At 46.7% G+C, this 26,216-nt stretch overlaps 1 protein-coding gene across 1 annotated transcript in view; it reads right to left on the bottom strand.

Annotated features, from left to right (window-relative positions):
* SLC7A14 (solute carrier family 7 member 14) overlaps positions 1-26,216 on the bottom strand; it is a 107,762-nt gene that overhangs the window by 67,878 nt on the left and 13,668 nt on the right. The gene's annotated exons all lie outside the window — the stretch shown is intronic.

Below are 26,216 nucleotides of genomic sequence, written 5' to 3'. Positions count from 1 at the left end.
CTGTGCCGATCCGAAGCCAGGAGCCAGGAGCTTCTTCTGGGTCTCCCACATGGGTGCAGGGGCCCAAGGACTTGGGCCATCTTCCACTGCTTTCCTGGGCCACAGCAGAGAGCTGGATAGGAAAAGGAGCAGCCGGGGCTAGAACTGGTGCCAATATGGGATGTTGGTGCTTCAGGCCAGGGTGTTAACCCGCTGTGCCACAGCGCCGGCCCCTCTATCTGCTGTTTTACTCCACATATTATGGCAATGGCTGGGGTTGGGTCGATCCAAAGCCACTGGCCAGGAGCCTCTTCTGGATCTGCAATATCGGTGTAGGGGCCCAAGGACTTGGAACATCTTCCACTGCTTTCCCAGGCCATTAGCAGGGAGCTGGATCGGAAGTGGAGCAGCTGGGTCTTGAACCGGCACCCATATGTGATGCTTGCACTGCAGGTGGTGGCTTTACCCACTATGGCACAGTGCCAGCCCAAAAAACTCACTCCTTGACTAAGAGATTTGGATTTCATTCCTGAGAAGAGATAGTCATGGGATGTGTGTGTGTGTGTGTGTGTGTGTCCACGTGCAAACTTGGTGGTGACCTCGGATCATTCTTTTAGATCACTGTTGTGATCTTGGTTGGAAAGATCTTAGGAAGAACTCCTCTTCCAGAAAATCCCTCCTGCTGAGCATTTTCAGTGCTTAATGCAGTGTCTGCCACTTGCGGGAATCATGTGAGTACATATATTGATATGCGAGTGTGAGTTGCTATGGAGAAACCATGATGCCTGGTGTGTCTTTGCTGAAAGAGGGAGAAAAGAGACATTCTAAATGATCTTCAGTGCAATCTAAAAAAGAAATGGGAGAATCTGCTTGACAAAACTGACCAAAACATCAAAGAAGGAGGTACCTTTCTCTGAAGGGAGCAGAGAACTTCCATTTTGACTATGACCTTGTCTGAATAAGATCAGAGTCAGTGAACTCAAAAGGCCTCCATAGCCTTGGAAACTCATGACAAGAGCCTAGGGTGATTACTGACGCCATAAACAAGAGTGTCAATTTGTTAAGTCAACAACAGGAGTCACTGTGCACTTACTCCTCATGTAGGATCTCTTTCCTAAATGTGCTGTACATTGTAATTAAATGCTATAACTAGTATTCAAACAGTATTTTACACTTCGTGTTTCTGTGTGGGTGCAAACTGTTGAAATCTCTCCTTAATATATGCTAAATTGATCTTATTTATATAAAGAGAATTGAAAATGAATCTTGATGTGAATGGAAGGGGAGAGGGAGCGGGAGAGGGGAGGGTCGCAGGTAAGAGGGAAGTTATGGGGGGGGGAGCCATTGTAATCCATAAGCTGTACTTCGGAAATTTATATTCATTAAATAAAAGTTAAAAAAAACTGACCAAGAATAAAAATCTCCCCTGAGGTAGAGCGTCAGATGGCTTATAAACTTCAAGGTCTCCCTGGACCTTTGGGTCGGGAGCTGACCTGAGACTGTCCCTTGTCTGAGGTCTGGGGCTCAGGTTGAAGGCAGGAAGTCTCCTTGCCAAGCCCGGCCAGTGGACCTGTTGCCATCCTTTTGTGTCTCCTGCAGACGAGATGGCCATGATGCCTCTGTCCAGAGTCGGCCCAAGAAGGGCCCATTTTACTACGTCCTGCATCGCAGAGATGCACCAGCTTCCGGTCCCTGTCCGTGAGAAGTGCTGTCTCGCCAGGGCCACAGGAGGTGGGAAAGAGGGGCGGCCAGGCTGCATTCGTGCTTTGGTCACCGAAGAGTGCCCCAACAAGTACGTCTCTCCGTTCAGGAACTACGTGGTCTGGCCTGTCCTACGCAGGATGTGAGGGTGAGACCTCCTTGTCTAAGGTTTGGGTCTGACCAGGGCACCCATTCCATTCATTGAGTGAGAAATCTCCAGATTAAAAGGGGGTAACTCCCTTTGGAATACATCACAGGGCCCCAAAAGCCTCCTATTATTTTGAACTCTGGGTCTTATAATCTGCTGCAAGTAGGTAAAAGGGTAAAATGGACAGAAAGAGAATCTTCGGTTGTGAGACGAAAATCAGAGAGAGGGAAAGTGACATATCCTAAAGGCAATGTAGAGGGTCTTCTTTGTTCTCACCGCTGAGGTAGAAATACTTGTTAGTGCCAGCTGCTGCCCATATCCTACCTGGCCCAGACAGCAGCACCGCTTCTCACAATGCTGACTATGGAGCCGGCATGCTCTCAGCTGACTGAGACATATTGATTCTTATTGCAGCCCTGTGAGAGAGGTGCTATTTTTAACCACCCCCAGTGAAGGATGAGGACGCCCAGGCATAGAGGCATAGAGCCATTAAGGCATGTGTTGAAAGTGGTGCAGTTCCTGGGGGCCCAGCTGGGGGATGTGAATCCAGGCAGCAAAGCTCCAGGACCGGACTTGTTAGGGCAGCACTGGCCAGCAGACTTTTCTGTGCTGTGCATATTGGCAGCTGCTAACCACCTGTGGCCACTGAGCACTCAAATGTGGCTAGTGCAACTGAAGAACTGAACTTTAAATTTCATTTAATTTTAATTGCAAGGATACCTTGGATATACTGCAAGTTCAGGTCATTGCAGTAAGGCAAATATCATAATAAAAGAAGTCAAATTTTCATTTTCCCAGTGCTTAGCAAAGTTATGTTTATACTATACTGTGGTCTATCAAGTGTGAATAGCATTATATTAAAAAATAATGTATATACCTTAGCTTTAAAATGCCTGGCTGCTAAATAATCATCTGAGCTGCTGGAGAAATGGTGCTGCTAGACCTGCTGGAGGCAGGGTTGCCACTAATCTTCAATTTGCAAACAATGCAATGTCTGCAAAGAGTAATAAAGTGAAGTGCAATAGAAATAGGTATGCCTGGGCCGGTGCTGTGGCACAGAGGGTTAAAGCCCCGGCCTGAAGTGCCAGCATCCCATATAGGCCTGGTTTGTGTCCCGGCTGCTCCACTTCCAATCCAGCTCTCTGCTATGGCCCGAGAAAGCAGTAGAAGATGGCCCAGGTCCTTGGGCCCCTGCACCCATGTGGGAGACCTGGAAGAAGCTCCTGGCTCCTGGCTTTGAATTGGCACAGCTCTGGCTGTTGCAGCCATTTGGGGAATGAACCAGTGGATGGAAGACCTCTCCCTCTGTCTCTACCTCTCTCTGTAACTCTTAAAAAAAGAAATAGGTAGGCCTGTATTATAATTTTATTATCAATTAATTTATTTGCAAGGCACATAAGATACACACACACACACACACAGAGAGAGTTCTCACATGCTGGTTCCTTCTCCAAATGCTCTCAATGGTCAGGCTGGGCCAGGCCAAAGCTAGGAGCAGGAAACTCAACTCAGTGGTAGTAAGGAGAGACCCAACTACTTGAGCCATCACCGCTGCCTCCAAGGTGATGCCTGTACTTTAAATTTAAATAGCCACATGTGTCCGGTGGCTAGCATTCCAGATGGCACAGCTGTTGAGTCTGTGCTTAATAACTCCAGAAATAACACTGGAAAGTAGTGGTATTCTCTGCAGGAGCAGGCACTGAGTATCTCTTTCCAAATGGAGCTGGAAGTCTATCTTTCCTCTTTCATCCGTATCCAGCAGTCTCTTTTTCCCTTCCTCTATTATTAACGTAGTAACAGTAGACCTGCCCATTGTGACAATGACATCACGCTACGTGTGTGGGGCTCTGGGATGCCCCTGATACTTGGCCAAACTGGAGCAGCTCAACTTGGTGTTAAGTGGTATACTCACCGTTAACATATTAAGGGCTTTTCCAAGACTATTCTTTGGCAGCCACTTTCTCCTTGATTATATTTCTCTGTACCTTATCTCAATTCTTCCATCATCAGCAACAAAATACATATTACATTAAAAAATCAGCCTTTGGTTGAAGGTAGTGAAGTTATAGCAACCTCCAACTCACTATTTAATTTACAGCCAATACTATCTTTCATTTAGGTTCATATTAGGTCATATTATTATCAAAGAAAAATACAATTGTTTATGGTTGGGGGACTGGCACTTTTTTTTTTTTTTTTGACAGGCAGAGTGGACAGTGAGAGAGAGAGACAGAGAGAAAGGTCTTCCTTTTGCCGTTGGTTCACCCTCCAATGGCGGCCGCCGCCGGCGCGCTGCGGCCGGCGCACCGTGCTGATCCGATGGCAGGAGCCAGGTACTTCTCCTGGTCTCCCATGAGGTGCAGGGCCCAAGGACTTGGGCCATCCTCCACTGCACTCCCTGGCCACAGCAGAGGGCTGGCCTGGAAGAGGGGCAACCGGGACAGAATCCGGCGCCCTGACCGGGACTAGAACCCTGTGTGCCGGCGCCACAAGGTGGAGGATTAGCCTAGTGAGCCGCGGCGCAGGCCGGCACCTTTTCTTAAGACGATTTTGAACAAACCAATTTTGTTAACCAACAATGAGCCACGCACAGTGTCTCATAGCCAGGAGCCTCTCAACAACTGTTAACACCTGCTTGAGTTCCTGTCCTCTGCCTTCCTTTAGTGACTGAAGACTTAACTCAGTAGGAAACCTCACTTTAATCACTGGGTGCATACAGAGAAAACAGAATTCTGTTGAACCAAGAAAAACCACATTCAAATACTCGCACACCCGCACCTAATGCACCCAGGCAGTCCCTTTTGGCAATGGAAGAGAAGAAATTCTGTTTGCTTTGTCAGACAGCAGCCTGCCCACCTGATCACCAAGTGTGATCGCTGTGGTATCTGGAGACTCGTTTAGAAGGAACACGTCCACGTGGTGGTATGTACACAGAAGGAGTAAGCGATCAGAAGGCATTTTATAATTCCTAAAGGTAAGACATCTAGCACTGTACATGTTAAACATAATCTCGTTCTGTTCCCAGGCAGTTCTCCAGGACTCCTTGGGGAACAACCTTGTTGTCACACTGGGCTGGGTCCCTGGTGTCCTCCCCTACAAGGCAGCCTGAGGGGAGACAGCTGGCCTGGAAGGTGACTTGGATGAGCCTTTCACTCCTCCAGTCCTTCCTTCTCCAAGCAGGCTGGACTGGAGTTGGTGCCGGTGAGAGTGGTAGCACCATGAACAGCAGCATGTTCATGTGGGTGGTGGCCAGATCACCTTGGTTTGCAGCCCTGGACATTTTAGAATCACCTGGCGGCAAGTTCTAAAAAGAACAATGGCCAGCCCCACCCCCGAGAGATTTCTCCTTAGGGGCTGAGTGAGAGCCTGGCATCAGTGATGTCAGACGTCCCCCTGCCATGATTCCAATGTGATGTCGGGGCTGAAACCACCTGGATGGAAGAGAGATCAGCGCACGCCGCGGGCCCTTCCCTCCTCCTCCTCCCCCGCTTCCCTTTCCTCTTCCTCTACTTCTTCTCCTCCCGCTCAGTCCTCTTTTCTTCCTCCTCCTCCTCTTCCTCCTCTTCTCCTTTCTCTTCCCCTTCCCCCTCCAACTTCTCCTCCCGTTGGCTGCCTCCTGCAGACTCTTCACCAAATAGGGCACGTTCCACTTTTTGAAGTAGAGGGATTTGTTTTCCTTTATAACTATGAAAATATTTTCCACCTCCTACAAGCAAACGTAAATAATTTCAGATAATTAAAAATATTTAACACGAAAGTGATTTTTTTAACCTTTGTTTGCTTACTATCAGAGATATGACACACCCAAGGTGGTGGGTACGCTTCCATGTCATCTTAAGGAGCTGCAGGGTTGCCCATTTTATGTGTATTCAATAACATTTGAATCTCCTTTGAATGACAACTGATGCTCTCCTCATTACTTTGCTCTTGTAAACAGCGCTGCATGGATGTGAATTTTGTAGGCTAAGCTCCTGGAAGTGGGGGGACTGAAGCAATGGGCACACATCTTTTATGTTCTGGAGCTTTTGTCCAGACTGACCTCTCATGATATTGTGCCAGTTCACCTCCTGCTCAGTATAGTATGCCTATGCCCTTTTCCCTGAGAAGAGGGATTGATTCACCGTCAGTCTTAGTCTTTGAGCTTGGCAACTCCCATAAGATAAAAATTTGCTCTTGTACAATTTGATTCAAGCTGTGTTTACCAAATGGCTGATACGTATTGGGTGCTATGGATATCACAAGGTTCTTCCTCTGGGGAACTTTTAATTCTCTTACCCACTGCTTCTGGGCATTTTAAGTGCATAAAAAATCACCTGGATATCTTGTTAAAATGCAGGTCTCGGGTTGGGTCTGCTATTTGCATTTCCAGGAAGCTTCCAGAAGAGGCCCAGGCCTGGCTGGTTGCTCTGCATCTAGCAGCAAGGCTCTGCCTCTTTTGCTCTTTCCCACTTTTGCCTACCGCAGTTGTTTCCAAACCTGGCTGGATCTGAGAATCAGCTGGGAAACTTAAAAACAAAAGCATACATACGGCTTGTCAGAGGAGCTTCTGAACACGCAACCCCGGGAGTGGGGTCCAAGACTCAATACTTTAAAGAAAAGCAATGAGCCAGATTCTTGCAACTGCTGGTTGGCCTGCTGCTGCCTCCAGCCCTGAGGTCCCCCTGTGATTGCCACTTGTGCATGTGAATGGGCTTAGACCCTGTCCAGCACCTGCACTTCTCCTTGGAAGCGCTTTGTCAACTGATTGATTGTGTCATTGATCTCTGAGTCCTCTGAGGACAGACCAGTGTCCCCAGGGCCAGGTCTGGGCCTGCTGGCAAGTAGGTGTCTCTCAGGACACAGGAATGAGTAAGTGCGTAGACATGGCTTATAAAGCACCTTGTATTTTCACCTTCAGTTCTCCTAAGTGTGTAAGGCACGAAGTACAGGCATTGATAGACCCATTTTACAGACAAAAAAAAAAAAAAGTCTGGAGGAACAAAATGACCGTTCTGTGATGACCTGGCATGAATCCGGGCTTGGACAGCGGCCTTCTGAGTGGCCCCAGGCGGCTCCTCTGCAGCTCTTATCGTCAGCCCCAGTTGAGAAAATCAGTTTAAAAGTCCCCACTGGGACACTTGTGATGATCTCAGAAATTAAAATGCTGACGGTTGTCCCTTCCTGATGTCCCGGGGAGAGGCACTCAGCTCTCAGAGACACCAAGATTGCACCTTTACCCCATAAACAATGGCCTCCCTGGTCACCTCCACATGAGCAGGCAAGAAAATGCACCCAGATCAATCAACTGAAATCGCCTTCCCCTGGACCCCTGGACGAAGAGTGGGGTGTCTGAATGAGAGCAAGGCCTGAGAAGAAATTTAAGTTCTTTGCAAGGAAATCTGAATAATTCTCGGGGTAGAGACCTGATGGCTGAACGCGTTCATCTGGGGAGAGGCCAAGGGCTGCAGTTTTCTCAGTCTGCGGTTTTATGTGCAGAGGGGATAAGTGGAAGACCTTGTGCTGTACTCAATGATGGCTGTAGCAGGGCGTGTGTGTGTGTGTGTGTGTGTGTAATGAAAGCTTGATCTGAAATAGGTCAATGGGTCTCAGTTCTATTAGCCTCAGTGCTACCTTTTTTAGACACACCTTGCATTACAAATGTGAGGCGGCATTACCCTCGTTCCTTCCCTAAAATGAAACTCATAGGTAATAGAGCCAACCCACAAACACAGTGTAGGAAAAATTGCTGCACTAATAGCCATCACTGTAATATGAATATCTAGAAGGCAATTAATTGGTAATAAAAATGTTCTTCAAGGTGGAAAGGCTTCAATACAATATAATCAAGTATTCACACTGCAGAGAATCACTGTGGTCTCAACAGCTACAAACGATAACGTTGTGGGGTACCGGTGATCCAGCTGCTGTTGGTGGGGGCTTGCGGGTGAAGTGAGCTTTCTGAAATGGTAAACAACTCTTGCTAAAATCCAGACTAATCCTAATCCCAACTTTCCTTGGTTTGTGAGTTGTCTTTCTGAAAAATTCAGCACATATAAATGTTTAAAACCGAGGCATAATCCACACACTACAGAATTCACCCGTTTAAGTCTAGCACTCAGTACTTTTTTACTACATTCACAGAGTTGTGCAACCATTGCCATGATCCAACTCCAGAACATTTTTTTTCACCCCATGAACAGTTGCTCCCCATTCTCCCTTCTCCTAACTCCTGGCAACCGCAAATCTACTTTGTGTCTTTATGAATTTGCCCATTTTAGACATTGCTTATAAATGCAGTAGTGCAATCTGCAGTCCCTTGTATCTGGATTTTTTCACTTATTGCGAAGTTGTCAAAGGTTAGTAACTCACATTGCACCACGTATCAAGACCTCATTTATTGTGTGATTGAATTCCATTGTAGAGATATACCATATTGTGTTCATCTGCTCATCAGTCAATAGCATTTGTTCTGTCTGCCATGTTGCTATGAATGTTGCTATGAAATGCTGACGGTTGTTGCTATGAATGTTTGGCACAAACTCGTGTATATTTTCAAATGTTGGGTGTGCACCAGGAGTGGTATTGCTGGGTCACGGGGCAACTTTCTCATTACCATCGGGAGGAACTGTCAGACTGCTCCAAGGCAGCAGCTTCATTTTCTACTCCTACCTGCAATGTATGAAGGTTCCAGTATTTCTACATCTTTCTTAAAATTTCTTTTTAAGAATTATTCATTTATTATTTGAGAGGCAGAGTTACAGACAAAGAGAGGGAGAGACAGAGAGAAAGGTCTTCCTCTTCCGTTGGTTCACCCCCCAATGGCCGCTGTGGCTGGTGCACTGTGGTCGGCGCACTGCGCTGATCCAATGGCAGGAGCCAGGTACTTATCCTGGTCTCCCATGGGGTGCAGGGCCTAAGCACTTGGGCCATCCTTCACTGCATTCCCAGGCCACAGCAGAGAGCTGGACTGGAAGAGGAGTGACCGGGACAGAATCTGGAGCCCCGACTGGGACTAGAACCTGGGGTGCCGGCACCTCAGGCGGAGGATTAGCCTAGTGAGCCGCGGTGCCGGCCCAGATTATAGAATTTCTCTAATGGGCTCTAATGGGGAAAAGTATTTTTGTTCCATAAGTGAAGAGTCAATTTAAAACTCAAATACTCAGGGTCAGCATTGTGGTATAGTGGGTTAAGCTGCCACCTGTGATGCCAGAATCCTATTTAGGCACTGGTTCATGTCCCGGCTGCTCCACTCCCCATGCAGTTCTCTGCTAATGGCCTGGGAAAAGCAGTGGAATATGGCCCAAGTGTTTGGCCTCTGCCATCCATGTGGAAGTCCTGGATGAAGCTTCTGGCCCTGGGCTTTGGTGTGGCCCAGTGCTGGCCATTGCAGTCATTTGGAGAGATGATGGAAGATCTCTCTCTCTCTCTCTCTCTCTCTCTCTCACTTTCAAAATAAGTAAGTAAATAAATATATCTTAAACCTCAAATACTCCAGGGCAAGTGTTTAACAAGTGGCTAAGGTATTGATTGGGACACCTGCATCCCATATGGGCGTGCCTAGGTTTGAGTCCTGGCTATGCTCTTCATTCCAGTTTCCTGCTACTGCACAGCCTGAGAGGCAGCAGTGATGGCTCACTGATGGTTCCTGCTACCCACATGAGAGACCTGGTTTAAGTTCTCGGCTCCTGGCTTTGGCTTCACCCAGTCCCAGCTGTTGCAGGCATTTGGAGTGTGACTCAGTGGATGGGAGATCTCTGTCTCTCAAATAAATAAATAAGCAAATAAATAAAATTCAAGGGGCAGGTGTTTGGTGCAGTGGGTTAAGACACTACGTGGGACATGAGCTTCCCATATGGGAGTGACTGGGATCAAGTTCGACCTCCTCTACTTCCAATAGAGTTTCCTGTTAATGTACCTGGGGAGGCAGTAGAAGATATTCCAAGTGCTTGGGTCCCTTGCCACTCATGTGAGAGACCTGGATGGAGTCCCAGGCTCCTGGCTTCAGCTGACCTAACCCTGGCTGTTGTAGCCATTTGGAAAGTGAATCAGTGGATGGAAGATCTTGCTCACTCTCTCTCTGTGTCTCTCACTCTGCCTTTCAAATAAACAAATCTTTAAAAAATAAAACTCAAAAGCCGTATATGAAATATTCAAGGCCAGTGGCGATGTCTCGTAGATTTGTAGTGGCTATAGAGAGGTCATAGCACAGGGCCTTAGAGACAGAGCAGGTGGGAGAGGAAGCGTGCCTGAGTGGCAGCTGCTGCACCTAAGTGGCTTGCTTGTGAACATTGACACTGGAGTCAGTCATGGATACTATAACTCTGCTGCCCAAGCTATTGTTAACAACAAATCGTTTTGTATAGTCTGACATTTTAAAATTAGTCTGGTTTTCTTTCCAAAATCCATACAACTTAATTGGAGAAATCTTAAAAAACAGAACTACATAAAAGGCAGCAATATTTGTCACCATGACTTCCACTGCCTACAGAGGGCGCTGTGAGTATTTCAGCGTCCACGCGTTCAACGTTCAACTCCATTTCTCTCCAGCGTTTCTAAGCCCTCTTTGGTGTCCTTCTGATGGTCAGTTGTTAGGGAACACTACAAACTGCAGAGCTTAAAAAAAAAAAAAGGAAATTAAAGCAAGGCAATAGCAAGGAGAGGGGAAAACAAGAAGTGCTGAGGAGGGGGCCGGCCCCTCTCCTCTGACCAGGCACCAGCTGGGCACAGCCCAGAGCCATGCTAGGACTGCGCTGTCACATCTCCCCCTGCACAGCCGTGACGTCAGCGGTGCAATTCAGAATGACCGGAACGAGATTAACCAGGAGTCAGACAGCAGCTCCGGGCTGGCTAAGCCAGGGAGCAACGGCTTTTGTAGGGAGTTTGTTGCTGGAGCACGTTCTCTTCCGCTTCTTCCGTCTCTTTCATTTGGTACAAAGCCCCAGAGGCGGTGTTGAAACCGCCCCGAAACTGATGCGCAGTGTTTCCTTCCCCTGGGGTGTGGCTCCTCCCTGCTCTCCCCACAGAGCCAGCACTGGGCCTCTGCGATGTCTGTGCACTGCTCCCCACGCGGGGTCCACAGCGCTCACCTGCTTCTGCTTGCCCGAGCCACCAGCTGCCCTGACCACTGCACTCACAGCCTCATTGGCCTCTGCCTCCGTCCCCTTACTCCCCGAGGATGCCCCCAAACCCGGCTGGGTTACCACTGCCTGGCTCAGGAACCTTCAACAGTCCCCTGACATAAAAAGAACAAAGTCCACACCCTTCACAAGTAGCCTGCCCCAGTCCCCCTCTTCAGAGCCCTGTTCCTTTATTTGGAGTTGGCTCCAGGGGAAAGTAATCACTTGTTTAACTAATTATGTGAGTTAAACCTGCTCCGCAGAGGATTTGGAAAATATAGGCAGTGCAGACAAGAAAATAACAATCACCCTGTATTAGTCAGCTTTTATTATTTATTTATTTTGGACAGGCAGAGTTGGACAGTGAGAGAGACAGAGAAAGGTCTTCCTTCCGTTGGTTCACTCCCTAAATGGCCGTAGCGGCTGGTGTGCTGGGCCTATCTGAAGCCAGGAGCCAGGTGCAGGGCCCAAGGACTTGGGCCATCCTCCACTGCCCTCTCAGGCCACAGCAGAGAGCTGGACAGGAAGAGGAGCAACCGGGACAGAATCTGGTGCCTTGACCAGAACTAGAACCCAGGGTGCCGGCGCCACAGGCGGAGGATTAGCCAAGTGAGCCACCGTGCCAGCCTAGCTTTTATTTATTTATTTATTAACTAGACTACTTGAGCAGAGCTTCTTGGTAAAGAAAAGGTTTATTTTGGCTTAAGGTTTGGAGGCTCACAGTTCAATGTCAGGCAGTCCCTGTAGCCTGGAGGGTGGCAGGGGTTGGCAGTGGCAGTGTGTGTGCAGAGGAATCATTGCATGTGAGTGAGGAAGCAGAGGAGCAAGGCCAAACTTAGCTCACGTAACCAATTTTTGAGAGAACTACCTTCCAAGGACACACCCCCTCCCACTGGCCCCACCTCCAAGACACCATAATTAGATCAACTCTCCACCCTAATCCATCAACCATCAGCATTAATCCATTAACTGTTGACATAAGACTTTAGGACTTAAGTGTCTGCTAACAATTTGGTGGCAAAATGGTCTAAAATTATGCTCAAACTGAACAAACAAATTGTATTCGCCTGTTGTTACTTATCATGCTAGGAACATCTGCTCAGATCATTAAAATATCCTAATAAAATGTGAAAAAATATGATTTGAATGGTTGTTAAATGTTCCATTATATGGTCTTGCCATAATTGATACAATCATTCATCTATTGTTGGTATTGTTAGACATTTAGGTTTCTATCAAGCTTTAATTATTATCAATAATGTTACAGAGAACTTGCTTGCATGTGAATCTCTGATAATATTTTTGGTGTTTGCTTAGAAAACAATCCTAGAATATGACACCTTCCCAGTGCTATGGTGTAGGAGGCAGTGCTGGCATCCCATATGGGGGCTGGTTCCAGTCCTGGTTGTTCCTCTTCCCATCTATCTCCTTGCTTATAGCATGGTAAAGCAGTGGAAGATGGCCCAAGTTCTTGGACCCCTGCACCTGCGTGGGAGACTTAGAAGAAGCTCCTGGCTCCTAGCTTTGGATCAGCCCAGCTCTGGCCGTTGCAGCCATTTGGGGAGTGAACCAGTGGACGGAAGACCTTTCTCTGTCTCTCCCTTTCTCTGTCTGTAACCCTACCTCTCAAATAAATAAATAAAATCTTTTTTAAAAATGGCACCTTACAACTCTTCTGCCTACTGTTTTAATTATCAGCATGCTGGTTTTATTTACCCTACTAAGTGTGCATCTATCCCATGTACCCTGGAACAGAGTTCTGACCATAGTGGGTGCATTACTAATGTCAGTAGAATAAAAGAGTTTGCTTCTGTGGGTTTCAGTTTCTTCATTTGTAAAATGAAAGTGTTGAGTTATATCAACTGTCAGCTGTCCTGTGTTATGGTTTCTGTACATTTAGACCTTAGCTGACATGTAGCTAATACATAATAATTGCAAATAGTTGTGATCACAGCCCATTTCTTATCTGGGTGCCTAATTTTCCTGGGGTCTTAGGAGAGTCTGCAGCCTGTACCAGGACTGGAGCGCAGTCTGGAAGCGATGCGGTGAGGTGGGAAATCCAAGGGGATTGCATTCCCTTAGCCTTAGCATCAATTTCCTCTATGTGAACGTGGATAAGTAGCTTAGCCTTTCTGGATTATTTTTTTGTTAGATTTATTTATTTATTTGAAGGGAGAGAGAGAGAGAGAGAGAGAGCGAGCTTCCATCTGCTGGTTCACTCCCCAAATGTCCACAATAGCCAGGGCTGGCCAGGCTGGAGCCAAGAGCCAGGAACTCCAACCTGGTCTTGCACATGGGGGAACAGGGGCCGAGGCACCTCGGCCATCTTCCACTGCCTTCCCAGGCCATTAGCAGGGAGCTGCATTGGAAGCGGAGCAGCCACGTCTCTAACTGGCACTTCAGTATGAGATGCTATTGTCACAAGTATTGTCTTAACCCATTGAGCCACAATGCCTGCCCTTCAGTCCTTCTAGAAACATTATAAATCTTGCCTGTTTTCGAGCTTGGTGGGAGGGCTATCTGGGATAATGTATGGGCAGCTCCCAAAATAGTACAGTTAAGTTTTTTAAGAAGACTTATTAACTTATTTGAAAGGCAGAGCTGCAGAGAGAGAAAGGGAGAGAGAGAGAGAGAGAGAGAGGTCTTTCATTCACTGGCCCACTCCCCAAATGGCTGCAGTGGCCAGAGCTGGGCTGATCCAAAGCCAGGAAGACATGATTCCTCCGGGTTTCCCATGTGGGCGCGGCAGGGGCCCAAACACCGGGGCCATCCTTTTTGGCTTTTCCAGGCACATTAGCAAGGAGATGGATTGGAGTGGAGCAACCTGGATGCTGGCATCGCAGGCCATAGCCTTCTCTGCTATGTCACATCACTGGTCCTCCAAAATTATGTTATTTATTTATTTGAGAGAGAGAGAGAGAGAGAGAGAGGGAGAGATGCCCTGTCTGTTGGTTCACTCACCAAATGCCGGCAACCTTGGCTTGGGTAGAAGCTGGGAGCCGGGTCTCCCTCATGGGTGGCAGGAACCCAATTACTTGAGCCACCTCTGCTGCCCCCACGATCTGCATTAGCAGGAAAGTGGACTTAGGAGCCAGGGAGAAGAATGAAACCCAGGCTCTCTGATGGCGGATGTGGATGTGTTAGCCGCTAGGCCAAATGCTTGCCCCATAGTAGGAGAAGTTTAATTGTCACAGCTGTTATTGTAATGCACATTTCAGGCAATCACTTAGGCAGCACATTCCCTGGATGACCATAGAGCGGTTCGATGAATTGGCGCTACTCTTGGAGGAGGCCATTAATCCTCAGCATCGGCAGAGCGAATGGTGAGTGACCGCAGAAATCTATTTTCTGCATGTGTGTTTTAACAGCAGAATCTAGACAGAGTCTATTTAGGCACTCCCCAGAAAATCTAAGGGAATGAAGTATTGATTTTTTCCTACTATAGACACAGACACACTGAGAAAGGTAATTCACGGATTTTTAAAGGTGAATTATTTCATGATCTACATCATCCACTGAGATGGGGCCTGCTGGGCACTCCTCCACTCTCATCACTAGCTTTTAAGGAAAAGTAATAATACAGGAATACATGGGAGCCTCATTTAAAAAATAGTCTTCAAAAGGCCTCTTTGGTCCCTTTCCCTTAAGAAATTCCTTTCTCTTCCTCTCGTCCCTGTCCTAAGCAGTGAGACGGTGGGTCAGGCCTCTGCAGGTTTCAGTCTCTGCTGTTTTCAGGTGGATTATGGGGCACGGTCCTCTTGTTCAGTGTCTTCCTCCCTGCCTTTCTGTTTGCTCCTTGCGTGAATTGGTTGGTCCATTTTCTGGGACCAGGCCTTTCTAGTGGGATATGTTGTGGGGGTCCCGGGTAAGGCCATTCCTCGGAATGTGGAGTGCATTTCTCCAGAAGCCACATTGTGATGGGTCTTCTCCTGCCGGCTGAGCCTGGGTCTCCAGGGTGCAGGGTAGGGAGATGCAGAGGCAGCAGGCGCCGAGCTGGGCCCAGCAGAGGAAGAAAGCGTGGCTGAGGAGGGCTGGAGCCTAAATAAGTAAGGAATATGCTTGTTGCCTGGTGTTGCGTAGACCCTTCCTGGGCTGGATTCCGAAGGAAAGGGCAGAATACAGTCTGGGCTCCCTCCTGGGTCGGCTCTGCCTTGGCTGTCTTCCTTCCATCTGCTGGGTCCCAAGGACCATTCTGAACAGCTGGAAGAAGAGTGGGTGTCTTCACCATGAATCTTTATATCAACAAGCTGATAAAGAGATTGGGTTGTTGTGAGGCATGATATGAACTGATGTTCATGAAACACTCAGCACAGTCCAGGCACACTGGAAGTGCTAAAAACCAAACCCAAACCAAACCTCAGACAACCTTTTTATTCTTTGAGACATCATAGCTTCAGGTCAGGAAGTTTTCCATCAGCCTTCACTTGTAAACATCCCTAAGTCATGTAATTCCATACTGATCCCAAGAATAGTACAGCCAGAGCCACCCAATTTGGTTGCCTAGGGAAGTTCAGTCCCATTCATAAATATGTAACAAATGCCTGTTCTGTGTCAAGCATGCTGTTGGGTGCTGGAGCAGGAGATGAAAGAGATGATGTTCCTGCCCTTGGGGAATCTTATATTCAGTTGATTGTGGCCTGGGTAGGGGAAATGTCATTGGATTCAGAGATGTGGACCCGAAGGAAGCAGCGTGACTTTGGGGGTCACAGTGGAGTCGTGGCATCCAACTACCTTTGCTCTGTCGCAGCCCTGTCCCGGGACCTTGATACTTGAACTCTCTACATCTTAGTGCGTGTTTTTCTTTTTGTAAAATGGGGATACCCATAGTACTTCTGTAAAAGTGTTGTTGTAAGCATTAAGTGAGATGCTCCTTGGAACCTGTTTAGGAAATGCAGAGTGTATAGTAAGCATCGGTAACTATCATTTATTGTTTCATTGAGAGCTAGGGGCCTGATTTCTAGTTCTGTGTTTCCCATGCAAAAATTGTGTTGTTCTTGGCAAGACTTTCGCCTCTGCATGAAAAGGCAAGATGGGAGTTACTGTATTGCTGGCTGTTTGGTCCTGACCAGGTCACACCACACACCAGGGCAGGAAGGAATCCTCTGGAAAGCACAGGGTCCCCCACGGCGTCTCAGTGCACCTGTCGTGTGGTTAGTCACTGGGAAACTGCACCGACCCCATTCAGGTGGGACTGCTCTGAACCTTAGGCTTCTCAGTTTAGAACATGAGAGTGCAGGGGCGAGGGATTAACTACTCAGACTCCGTTCAGATTTACAATTCTCAGCTTCCAAATTCCTGTGCTGCGTCTAACTTGCTGTGTCTTGTATGCTAAGCTATCCGGGCAAATAGCCAATTTTATTTTCACATCACCAGGGTAGATGGGAGTAGCTCTGTAATAAGGCCGCATGGCTGAAATTTGACTAGGAAACACGCCCACTTCGTATGAGAAATGTCAGATGGCAGAGTTAAACATCATGCTTTTCCTACAATGTCATTCTGAATGGAGAATTACAAAGTTGGATTTCAGTGACTGGGCTTTTTTGCTGGCTATAAATATAAGGTTATAGTATAAAAATGGCTTGTTTAAGCTTCTCCTTACAACTAGGCAGAAGGGGGGTAATTCCTTCCTGTTATAATAGTGCTTAGTCCCGGTATAAATAGTTCTCCCTGCGTGTGGCCATGTTCAGTTGAAGAATGTAAATTGTAGCTTTTCCTGCAGGGAACAGCCTGGCCTAGTGACTATCTTGGGAAGTTTGTATGGGAGTTCAACTGCATGAGCGACAGACGGCACTGTCTAAACTTGACACCCACAAAATTACTACGTAATATGAAGGTACTTCAAAAAGTTTGCAAAGGGGTGGGCGTTTGACACGGTGGTTAAGCTGCTGCCTGCAATGCCCACATCCGTCATTGGAGGGCCTGGTCTGAGTCCCTGCTTCTTCGCTTCGGAGCCAACTGTCTGCTAGTGCACACTCTGGGAGGTAGCAGGTGACGGTTCAGGTACTAGGGTCCTGGTCACCCACGTCAGAGACCCAGATTCAGTAGGGGGTTCCCAGCTTCAGATTCGTCTAGCCCTGGCTGTTCTGGTTGTTTGAGGAGTGAACCAGCAGATGGTGGATCTCTCTGCCTTTCAAATAAAATAAAAAATAAAAATAAGATCATGGAAAAATGCAGTTAAAAGATAAGCTTATTTTGGTGAAAGAAATTTGTAAATCTGAGCAGTTTCTTTTTTTCTAAAAAAAAGATTTATTTTATTTATTTGAAAGTCAGAATTACAGAGAGGCAGAAGCAGAGGGAGGGAGAGAGACAGTTCTTCCATCCAATGGTTCACTCCCCAGATGGCTGCAATGGCTGGAATTGTGCCAATCTGAAGCCAGGATCCAGGAGCTTCCACTGGGTCTCCCATGTGGTTGCAGGGGCCCAAGGACTTGGGTCAACTTCTACTGCTTTCCCAGGCCATAGCAGAGAGCTGGATAGGAAGTGAAGCAGCTGGGGCTTGAACTGGCACCCAGATGGAATGCCAGCACAGCTTTACCAGCTATGCCATAGTGCCGGCCCCTGAGCAGTTCCTTTTTTAAGACTTATTTACTTATTTGAAAGGCAGAGTTATGAAGAGAGAGAGAGAGAGAGAGAGAGAGGAAGAATGTGTTCCACTTATTGGTTCATCATCTAAATGGCCACAACAGCGGGCTTCTTCTGGGTCTCCCACGTGGGAGCAGGGGTCTAAGCACTTGAGCCATCCTCCACTGCTGTCCCAGGCATATTAGCAGGGAGCTGGATCAGAAGTGGAGCAGCTGGGACTTGAACCTGCACCCATTTGGGATTTGGGTGCCACAGGCAGTGGCTTAACCCACTCCGCCACAGTGCTGGCCCCAAAATCTGTGCAGTTTTTTTGTAATATGCACTTTCCCTGAACTTTCTGCAGATTCTACACTTGTTCCCATCAATGACTGGTATTAATATTGAGAAAAGACCTATTTATGCAGCACATTAATGGTTTCAAAGGATTCTTTCTTTTTTTTTTTTTTTGGCTTTTACAATCATTTTATTCATTTATTTATTTTTAGAAAACTTTATTTAATAAATATAAATTTTGAAAATACAACTTTTGGATTATAGCGGGTTTCCTCCCCATAACCACCCTCCTACCCACAAACCATCCCATCTCTTACTCCCTCTCCCATCCCATTCTTCATTAAGATTCATTTTTAATGATCTTTATATACAGAAGATCAACTTAGTATGTACTAATAAAGATTTCAACCGTTTACACCCACACAAACACGCAAAGTATAAAGTGCTGTTTGAAGACTAGTTTTACTGTTAATTCTCATAGTATAGCACATTAAGGACAGAGATCCTACATGGAGAGTAAGTGCACAGTGACTCCTGTTGTTGATTTAACAATTGACACTCTTATTTATGGCATCACTAATCACCCGAGGCTCTTGTCATGAGCTGCCAAGGCTATGGAAGCCTCTTGAGTTCACAAACTCTGACCTCAAAGGATTATTTAAACTTTCAGATTTGTTCAGGAGGAAAATATGCAAGATGATTCTTTTCTCTTTCAGAGAGGTAGATGGTTCCTAAAACTGATTATTCAAGGCCAGTGTTGTGGTATAGCCAGAAAAAGCTGCCTCCTGTAAAGCCAGTATCCCACAAGGAAACTGATTTGAGTCCCAGCTGCTCCATTTCTGATGCAGCTCCCTGGTAATGCACCTGGGAAAGCCCCAGAAGATGGCCCGAGTGCTTGGGCCCCAGCACACACATGGAAGACCTGCATAGGGCTCCTGGCTCCTGGCTTTGGATAGGCTGAGCTCTGGTCGTTTGCATTCATTTGGGGAGCAAACCAGCAGATGGAAAATCTTGCTTTCTCTCCCTCTCTGTAACTCTGACTTTCAAATAAGTAAATAAATAAATAATAAATCCTTTTTTTTAAATGAAAAAGCACTGCTTTTTCTTTTTTTTTCTTTTTTTAATTTTATTTATTTATTTATTTATTTTTTATTTTTGACAGGCAGAGTGTACAGTGAGAGAGAGAGACAGAGAGAAAGGTCTTCCTTTGCTGTTGGTTCACCCTCCAATGGCCGCCACTGCAGCCGGCACACCGCGCTGATCCGATGGCAGGAGCCAGGAGCCAGGTGCTTTTCCTGGTCTCCCATGGGGTGCAGGGCCCAAGCACCTGGGCCATCCTCCACTGCACTCCCTGGCCATAGCAGAGAGCTGGCCTGGAAGAGGGGCAACCGGGACAGAATCCGGCGCCCCGACCGGGACTAGAACCCTGTGTGCCGGCGCCGCAAGGTGGAGGATTAGCCTATTGAGCCACGGCGCCGGCTCTAAATCCTTTTTTTTTAAAACTGATTCTTAAGTGATTGTAAAGTTGTCTTCTGGGTACCAAAAAAGATACATTTCCCTCAAATCAGTAGAAATAATTTGACTTCAGAATTACAATGCTACCCCCTTTCCTTAACATTTTTGTTGCCATAAATTAACTATCATGGTAGAAAATGTATTATGTGGGGGAAAAGTCAGTAATCTGTTAGCATAACACACTGTCCATTAGATCAGTTTTTAAATTACTTTGTCTAAGAGCTATAGTACTCACAGAACAATTTTTTGGTCATTTCATTTTCTCTGGAAAATTTATTTTCACCCCTAAACACTCACTAATTTGCATTATTCAAGAAGAGGATATTGATTAATCTTTGTTCTAATTAAATGGCATAGATTTTTAAAAAAATTTAATTCCAATAGTTGGGCTAAAAGACAAACAAATAGATTCCACTGGCAACATACAGGGTTTCTCTCTTCCTCTCCTTGTTTTGTTCTCTTATTTTGTCTGGAATGTGGTAGCCACACTGAGGTTGGCTTTATAAGGTGGTACTCTAGTCTTATACAGTGTGCAACTATCAATCAAACTGAATCAAACATGCTCAGTCCACTGGCATTTCTGAGGGTGAAGGGACCAGCTCCATCTTTTCTACCTCTCTGGCCTGGCTGAAAGTCATCTCCATTTAAGTGATTTCTTCTGGTCTTAAAACATAGGAACTGTTTTTAACCAATATTTTTTGGAAGGAAAGAAGCAGGACTAAATAAAGAAAATCCATAGAGTTTTTCTGGGGAGGAAGTAAAAGTTTTTCTTATCAATAGTTTCATAAAAAGTAAGTGATTTAAAGCATTATCTCAGTTAAATTAAATTCCCTTAAAAAAAACCTTTACATTAGCCATCATGGGGTAGAGACAAACAGCATAAGAAGTCTACAATTGCCTGCATCATTTTAGCATCTTCAATTTCAGGTTCTGAAAATTTAGCTTCATCAGAAATAAAAATTACTTTTAAGTTTAGGATTCTGTCAGCAGAGCTAAATGCACTTGTTATAAATCTCCTTAGGCTGGCGCCATGGCTCACTAGGCTAATCCTCCGCCTGCGGTGCCGGCATTCTGGGTTCTAGTCCCAGTTGGGGCGCCGGTACTGTCCCGGTTGCTCCTCTTCCAGTCCAGCTCCCTGCTGTGGCCCTGGAAGGCAGTGGAGGATGGCCCAAGTGCTTGGGCCCTGCACATATACATATACCCTCATGGGAGACAGGAAGAAGCACTTGGCTCTTGGCTTCAGATCAGCGCAGCACGCTGGCCTTAGCGGCCATTTGCGGGGTGAACCAATGGAAAAGAAGACCTTTCTCTCTGTCTCTCTCTCTCTCACTGTCTGACTCTGCCTGTCCAAAAAAAAAAAAAAAAAAAATCTCCTTGACACCATAATAAATTGAACTTAACCAAGGAAGGTGGTTAAGAAAGAAAAGCCACAGACTTGAAGAAGTATTCAATACATACACCTAACAAAGGATTAGCGTAAATACTATAAAGTTCCTACAGATGTATAAGAAAAAAGGCAAACAATACAATAGAAAACAGGCGACAGTCAGGAACAAGCAATTCACAGATGAAGAAATCCATATGGTCAAAAATCATGAAAATACTTTGTGAGTCATCACAGACACAAGCCAAACCCACATGTTTCAATCTCATGATTTAAGCATTGGTTTTAAAATCTAGTGTCACCAGGTGTTGGTGAGGCTGTGTAAAACAGTAAGCATAATTTGAGCATAATGGACCAAGGTTTTGATTCATGGGCAACAATATCAAAGGCAGAAAGTGGCCTGGCATTTGCAAAATTTCTCAATAACAGAAGAAAATCCTAAAACAGTTGGATCGAATCTTTACTTCTAATAAAAAGTATATTCCATTAATCTTATTTTTATTCAGCTTATAAATTATATGTTGAAGTTGCTTTAGTCACATTTACAGCTACTTTCTCCGTGTGTCTGGAACATATACCCAGCAGGAAAGCTACACCCATAGACAGACCCATATGTTGCCCCTTTCCTGGATCTCAAAATGCTGCTTCCTCTCACCTGCATTGCAGGAAAACTACCCCCCCCCCCATTTGTCTCCTTTGACTATTTCACCACTTCCATATCTGGTCCTTGATTAGTGCTAGATTTCTTCTGATAACACATCTCCCAGCCTGAAGTCCCTCTACAGTTTGGCCCCCCAGGTCCCTGAGGACAAGGCACAGGTTCCAGTCTTTTTCAGAGTTAATAGACAATCCACCAAGCTTCTTGCATCCAGTGCTTGTTAATGGTGGACAAACTCCCCAGTGTGGGCTGCTGCTGTTCATCTTTGTGTGGAGCATGTATGCTGTTTCCTACTTTGGGTGGTTGGGATATCAATGGGGCAGTCCCTGGGCCAGCAGCCAGAAATCCAGGGTGTTGGACCAGTCTGTTACAGAAAAATCGTGCATCTTTAGACAAATCATTCTACCTTTCTGAACCTCAGTTCTTTTTTCTTCAAATGAGGATTGCGTGAGAGGATGGGCCTCAAAATGCTTGAGGAAAAGTGGAGTTACATAATACACATTTCCATGAACTTGTTGAAGCTGTCTCGTGTTTCTGTTCTGCTTACTCCATACGGTTGTCATGAAGATTAAATGAAAAATACCACATGAAAAAATGGCAGGGGCTGGTGCTGTGGTGCAGCAGGTTAACGCCATGGCCTGAAGCGCCATCATCCCACATGGGTGCCGGTTCAAGACCCGGCTGCTCCACTTCTGATCCAGCTCTCTGCTATGGCGTGGGAAAGCAGTGGAAGATGGCCCAAGTCCTTGGGTCCCTGCACCCACATGGGAGACCCAGAAGAAGCTCCTGGCTCCTGGCTTCGGATCATCACAGCTCTGGCCGTTGTGGCCAATTGGAGAGTGAACCAGCAGATGGAAGACCTCTCTCTCTCTTTCTCTCTCTCTCCCCCTCTGCTTCTCCTTCTCTTTGTGTGTAACTCTGACTTTCAAATAAATAAATAAGTCTTTTTAAAAAAGGCAAATTTCTAGAAAAAAAAAGAAAGAAAGAAAAAAGAAAAATGGCAAAAACTTTAAGAGGCTACCCACAGAGACGGGGTAAACCACAGTGGCAGTAATAAGATTGCCCAGCTCCTCTTGGGAAACATTGCTTATCCTGGCCTTGCTACAGGAAATACTGTTTTCGCCTGTCAAACTCTCTATAATGATGCACATGCTGACCAAAGGAGCCTTACTGATACTCGAGATGGCTTAGAAGAAGCTTGTTTCTTGTTTAACCTAAAGAACTGCATCACTGTTATCCCCTCTTCTATCAATATTCTCCCAGTTTTTCAAAGTCCATGCAGTATTTGTACCATGATGCCTTTCCAAGCAGAAATACACTCTCTCACTGTTGTGTAGATTCATACTCATGGTCCTGCCACAGCAGAGATGCACCTGGCATCTGTTCAAACACTGGACCTAAAGGTTGTGTGTAGAACAAACTTTTCCAAACAAAATATCACATTTCAACATTGTGATCTATACTTGACCGGCGCTGATTCTCAGTGTATTTAGTCTAGAATCTATCTGTCACCCTTGTTCATCTTTGATGGACTGTAAACACATTCCAGTAAGAATCCTGGTTATTCCTTGTATGAAATGAGAACCTTGCCAGTAATAATTACAGCCCATCTACCACTAGCGTGTTCTTGTGCTGGGTTACATGAAAGAGCTCTGTGCAGGTGTGTGGTATTTCTCCCTCTTTCACTTTGGAGTCACTGCCCCTTTAAACACATGCATCCCTAGGATTGAGCACGGGTTCTGTCTCCAGTGTCGTCAGAGACTGCCAAGGAGTGGCAGGAGCATCACAGCAAGAACGTCACCTAAACAAGCTCTGGCCAACCACAGTCATATAAATTATTTTCTGAGTCATTTCCAGAGCCTCTGAAGTGGCACTTCCTGTTGGCAGAGATCTGCCTACGTGGAGGGGCTGCAGGGACGTGACAGCACACTCCCAGGCATGGCAGCTGGAAGGGATAATTACCTCCGATGCTCTCCTTTCATAGACAAGGAGCTGGAGCCCAGGAGCTGTGCCCAGGGCCACACTTCTAGTTGGAGGCAGGAGTCTTGGGTCCCAGGGATCTCCCTCCAGTCCACTGATTTGGGTTTTATCATATGAAGTCGCAGTTGAGCAGTCTGTCCTTTTGCAGAAGCTACATACCCCTCGAGGAAGCCTCTGCCGTCAGACAGCTCCAAGCCAGAGTCCTTGCCCTACCTGCTAAAAGTTTGCAGTCTTTCTCAATCATGGCTTTCTCATGCACAAAATGAGAAAGCTAATACTGATCTTGTAGCATTATTGTCCTAACTTGTTTTCATGTGTATAAGGTGCACAGAACATATTGACCCAACACAGATGCTATGAATGTGACTTGAAATTTCTGTAGTGCTGGTGTGGCAACTAGGTCTTTCCTCATCTTTACAGCTTTGAGCTAGATGTAGTCTCGGGCACCACGTAGATTGATTTTGCATTTTCAAGGATTTCTAGCAATCCAATCATCTGGTACTTGTTGCAGAATCCTGGATTGTTAGGAGCCTCCTTCGAACCCAAAGAGCAGGAGAAAATGATTCTATGTTTTTTCACCTAATATTTCAAGGGAAACTTCAGCTGTCTGAAGGCAAAAGGCCCTGGACTAGGATTGTGGGGACAGGGACACCCTGCCTAAGCCCAGCTCCCTGAGATGAGGAAGGCAAGGAGGCGCTGGTTCCCCAACAGATAGTAGCGCAAGGGACTGGGAGACAAGCGGCTGCTCAGGGTCTGGGCCCTGCCTTGGGCACGAGACCACCAGGGCTCTGCTGAGCTGCTGGAGTTGAGCAGGCCGAGAATAAGGAAAGGCCGTTGCAGAAAGGAGAGGGGAGACGTGTGTAGACTGTGGGTGTGTAGCAGTTATTGTCACACTAAGCTGGAGCAATATTCATGCAAGCTGTCTCCTTTAATAGTTGTCTTAGAAGGGAATGACAACAGTCACCTTGCATGGCCTGCAGGCAGTGAGAAGTGTTGTCTAGAACACCTGGGAGCCTGCAGCTTGGCAGAGAAGGGGGTATTGAAAAATAAGGTGGAAGAGAGTCTGTCCAATCTCCTCCTCTTGCTGGCACAGGGCTGAGGGGTCAGCAGCAGAATGGTGTGGGAAGAATTGCCTGGCTGGGCCCTGGCTTCTCCCTCTCCTGCAGATGAAGCAGCCCCTTCATTAGGAAATGAAGAATAAATGGACGAAGGGAAAAATACTGCATTTGAAAAGCAGTGGGAAAAAAAAAACCCAAGAAATGGAGGGTAGGAAGATAAAGCAAAGAAAGCAAGCCCTCAGGAGCTTTGGCGTCTTGTGCAGTGGTCCAGCCTGGAACTGAATATGATCCACGAAATGTATCTTTAAATTAATAATGTGCTGCTGATCTAAATCTCCAGGCTGGAAAGAACATGGCAGTCATCTGTGGTTGCCTTTCTGTCTTAGACATGAGGAACCTCGGGCCCAGAGGAACAAAGGGACCTGCACAAAACGAAGCTCACATAGCAGGAGGAGGCTGAGCTGAAACCAGCACCCAGCACCCGGCACCCGGCACCCAGCACCCAGCACCCAGCACCCAGCACCCAGCCCCACTTCCCCAGGGTGCTTCTTTTGTTTTCGTCCCAGGCATGCAGAGCTCATCTGATTTCTCTCCCTCTCTGCCCATCTGTTCATCCTCACTACCCGTTTCATAAGTGGAGTGGCTCCTGCCCATTGTGGGGTGGGGGATGGGGGCTACCGAAGTCAGGTAAGCCAAGGGGAGGAGGGGCACTGACCCTTCAGAGTTTGGAGTTGGGCTCTTCTCAAACAAGACTTGGGTGATGTGGTTCAACCTTAGCTATAGTGGTCTCTGATTCTATGGCTATGAGAGGTCCTTTCTCTCTCTCTCTGTACAGTTTCAGTTTCATGGTCAATTTGCCTGTCTTTTTCCCTCCTTGCCCTCTAACCTGCCTTTTACCCAACTCAACGTTTTTTTCATTTTTAAGATTTATTTATTTGAAAGGCAGAAATACAGAGAGAGAAGGAGAGAGAGAGGGAGCCAGATTTTCCATCTGCTGGTTCACTCCCTCAATGGCTGCAACTGTTGGAGCTGGCTCGATCTGAAGCCAACAGTCAGGAGCTTTTTTGGGGTCTCCCATGCTGGTGTAGGGGCCCAAAGACTTGGGCCATCTTCTACTGCTCTCCCAGGCCACAGCAGAGAGTTAGATTGGAAGTGGAGCAGCCGGGACTCGAATCGGTGCCCATATAGGATTCCAGCACTGCAGGTGGAGGCTTAACGTACTATGCCACAGCACTGTCCCCTCACTCACTGTTATCAGACCTTTCTGTTCCTTCCCCAGTCACAAACACTTTTGGTGGCTCCCACTGCCTATGATCTAAGTCCTGATCTCCTTAGCTCGGCATTCAAGGTCTAGGAGAGATAAATTTCATTCATCTTATAGCCCTGAGCTTGTTATGAAAATTTCTCAACAGCATGCAGCTGAGCCTAAAGAAAATTCTGGTGCGGATCACCTTATTTGGTTAATTTAAAACAGAAAGAAAGGGAAAACAATTAAAAAAAAAAAAAACAAGCTTGAGACTTCTGCTTTAAGTTGAAATAAACACCCTGAGTGGGCCGGCGCCGTGGCTCACTAGGCTAATCCTCCACCTTGCGGCGCCGGCACACCGGGTTCTAGTCCCGGTTGGGGCGCCGGATTCTGTCCTGGTTGCCCCTCTTCCAGGCCAGCTCTCTGCTGTGGCCAGGGAGTGCAGTGGAGGATGGCCCAAGTGCTTGGGCCCTGCACCCCATGGGAGACCAGGAGAAGCACCTGGCTCCTGCCCTCAGCGTGGTGCGCCGGCTGCGGCGGCCACTGGAGGGTGAACCAACGGCAAAGGAAGACCTTTCTCTCTGTCTCTCTCTCTCA

The sequence above is a fragment of the Oryctolagus cuniculus genome, chromosome 4 (assembly GCF_964237555.1).
Source record: "Oryctolagus cuniculus chromosome 4, mOryCun1.1, whole genome shotgun sequence".
Taxonomy (NCBI): Eukaryota; Metazoa; Chordata; class Mammalia; order Lagomorpha; family Leporidae; genus Oryctolagus; species Oryctolagus cuniculus.
The sequence above is the reverse complement of the archived record's forward strand: the minus strand, read 5'-3'. Positions and strand labels throughout refer to the sequence as shown.